This window comes from Danio aesculapii, chromosome 7, assembly GCF_903798145.1.
Source record: "Danio aesculapii chromosome 7, fDanAes4.1, whole genome shotgun sequence".
In the NCBI taxonomy this organism is placed as follows: Eukaryota; Metazoa; Chordata; class Actinopteri; order Cypriniformes; family Danionidae; genus Danio; species Danio aesculapii.
The window spans coordinates 12,941,235-12,945,000 of NC_079441.1; positions in this window are offsets into that span (position 1 = coordinate 12,941,235).

Sequence of the window (3,766 nt, forward strand, 5' to 3'; positions counted from 1 at the left end):
AAAGAGCTCACTGTTAAAAATGATAAAATTCAACTATTTACCTTTAGGGGACTTGTAAAATGTTTATTATTATTTTTAATTGTGTTCATTATGATTTTTTAATGTTTTTGAAAGAATCTCTTATGCTTCTCAAGACCGTAATTATTTGATAAATTAAAAACAGGGATTTGTAATATTTTAAAGTGAATCCATTCAGTCAATCTCCGGGTCTGGTGCAAACACTTCTAGCTCAGCTTACAGCATTACCAGATTAGACCATTAGCATCTCACTGAAAAAAAAGTTTGGATAATTTACTTTATTTAAAGTTTGATTTGTCTTTAGTTACATTGTTTACAATGTAGATCATGGTATGGCAGCAAAGTTCCTTGATTATAACAAAAATGATAGTATAGTTCAAATGATAGTATAGTTCAAAAGATAGTATAGTTCTTAGCTATATCAGCATAGAAAATAGCAACTCTGTGAATTCTGGTCATTTTTAAGCAAAGATGCTAATGGTCTAATTTATTTCAAAACTTTATGCTAAGCTAAATTGGTTCAAAAATGATAAAACTTAACTGCTTAACTCTAGGGGACTTGTAAAATGCTTTTTCAAAAAAAAAAATATAATGTTCGTTATGATTTTTGAATGTTTTTGAAAGAATCTCTTTTGCTTCTCATGACTGTTGATAAATTAAAAACAGTGATTTTGTTATATTTTTAAAGTTTATAGCATAACTTATTGAACCGGATTAGACCATTAGCATCTCACTTAATAATAATTAAAAAAAAGTTTTAATAATTTTCTTTATTTAAAGCTTGATTCGTCTTTAGTTACATTGTTTACGATGTTGAGTATAGTATGGCAGCAAAGTTTCTTGATTATAACGCAAGGGCATAGAATTGGCATGGATGGAGGGGACATGTTCCCACCAATTACTGAAATGTCCCTACCTATATTTTAATTGACTTTAAAAAAAAAAGATAAAATTCAACTATTTAACTCTAGGGGACTGGTAAAATTTGCTTATTTAAAAAATTTTTTTTTAAAAATGGGGTTTTGAAGGAATCTCTTATCTTTCTCTAGACTGTATTGTTTTGATAAATTAAAAACAGTGCTATTGTAATATATACTAAAGTAAGAAGCCCTGTGTGTGAAGCCATGTCCACATTTGATGGTCAACTTGTCGTCAGTCACAGAAAAATCGATGATTTTTCCAAGATACCACAGCATGTTCTTTATTTACAAGATTTCTACACTGTTAACAATTTACTGCGGAATCTACAGTAACTTCCTGGCAGCAGTTCACCAGTAACTTACTGTAAATCAATTACAGTAAAAGAACTGTATTTACATTTAAAGCATAATTTATCTTGCTGTGATTACAGAATGATATCAATATCTTCACTGTAAAATTTACAGTACATTTCACAATGAAACTTTAAATTACAGTAGCATCCTGCATAACTGTCCTACAGTAAAATACAGTTCATATTACAGTTAAATACTGTGCAATTTACAAAAACTGTAAACAGTGTATACCAAAGAGATGTTTTAACCTTCACAGAATATATCTGTGTGTGTGTTTTTACAGAAAAAACTATGTTGTTTTAATGTTGTGTAAGCTAATGGCTTCATCTTAGTTAGCAAAATTATGGACTGAAATCTGCTGAAGTTAGATATTCACAGATGTTAATACATATTCATGTGTATAACTGTGGTTGCAGATGCACTTTTAACTTGTTCTCAAGTGTCCACAGATCAGCTCTGTCCACTCACAATATGGTGGAAGGCTCACATACAGTATAGCAGCTAACTGAAACAGTGGCTAATGAGGCATCCATACTGGATGGTGCAAAAGTCGATAAAGACAAAGTGGTTGAAATCCTGACAGAAAAAAATGCTGGAAGTGCTATGGCTGCCATGTTTCCACAACAAAAGCATACTTAGCAGTTGGTGAGGCTCTCTCAACTTGAAGCTTGTCCAATCAGAGACAAGATCGAGTATCATAAACACCAAACATGCTTGATATTTAGGATTTGAGATCAGAGAGGCTCCAACTTGATTGGAAAAACAATTAAGTGAAATAATAATAACTAAGAAATTGGCAACAAGAGTCCAATGAAATAATTTGTTTAGGGGTGCAAATGAGACCCAAAATCAACTTAAAATAACCCGTGTGAGGCCAGATAAACCACAATAATTAATTAATAAGAAGAAATACCGGAGTTTATTCCATAAATGTGTTTCCATTGTAGTTTATGCTAGGGCTGCACAATATATTGTTTCAGCATTGATATTGCAATGTGTGTGTCTGCAGAAGTCACATTGCAGGATATGCAATGTTGAGGGATTATACACTCACCGGACACTTTATTAGGTACACCTTACTAGTACCGGGTTAGACTCTCTTTTGCCTTTAGAACAGCCTTAATCCTTCATGGCGAAGATTCAACAAGTTACTGGAAATATTCCTCAGAGATTGTGGTCCATATTGACATGATAGCATCACGCAGTTGCTGCAGATTTGTAGGCTGCACTTCCATGATGCGAATCTCCCGTTCAACCACATCCAAAATGTGCTCGATTGGATTTAGTTCTGGTGACTGTGGAGGCCGTTTGAGTACAGTGAACTTACTTGTTCAAGAAACCAGTCTGACATGATTTGCACTTTATGACATGGCGCGTTATCCTGCTGGAAGTAGCCATCAGAAGATAGGTACACTGTGGTTATAAAGGGATGGACATGGTCAGAAACAATACTCAGGTAGGCTGAGGCGTTGACATGATGCTCAGTTGGTACTAATGAGCCCAAAGTATGCCAAGAAAATATCCCCCACACCATTACACCACCACCACTAGCCTCAACTGTTGATACTAGGCAGGATGGATCAATGCTTTCATGTTGTTGATGCCAAATTCTGACCCTACTATCCAAATGCCGCAGCAGAAGTGAGACTCATCAGACCAGTCAAAGTTTTTCCAATCTTCTATTGTCCAATGTGTGAATTGTAGTCTCAGTTTCCTGTTCTTAGCAGACAGGAGTGGCACCCAGTGTGGTTTTCTGCTGCTGTAGCCCATCCGCTTCAAGGTTGGATGTGTTTGTGCATTCAGAGATGCTCCTCTGCATATCTCGGTTGTAACGAGTGGTTATTTGAGTTACTGTTGCCTTTCTATCAGCTTCAACCAGTCTGGCCATTCTCCTCTGACCTCTGGCATCAACAAAGCATTTGTGCCCACAGACCTGACACTCACTGGATATTTTCTCTTTTTCAGACCATTCTCTGTAAACCCTAGAGATGGTTGTGCGTGAAAATCCCAGTAAATCAGCAGTTTATGTCTACTTAAGTCTGTGATTGACTGATTACAAATTTGCATTAACGAGCAGTTGGACAGACGTACCTAATAAAGTGGCCGGTGAGTGTAGTTGATTGCCACAACCATTGAGAATTAATAAGATTTTTGGAGTCATTGCTATGTATAACCATAACAGAGTGAAACTTTATAATTTGCATGTGTTTTAAAAGCATTTCAAGAGAGTTTTAAGCATTCAGGCCCAAAAAGTACAACATTTGTAGTTTTAACGAAGAGTAAATTCACTGAACTATTTATAAAACTATTAATTTCATTATTCAATTTCTGTACCTGAATACTGTTTGACTCTCCGGAAAACCATGAAGCACTGCTTATTTTACTTTTTTCTTTGCTTTGTTTTAATATTTCTTGCTAGCAATTTGTTTATTATTGTTTTATACTTGAATCACACCCTTACAAAATCACCCCAA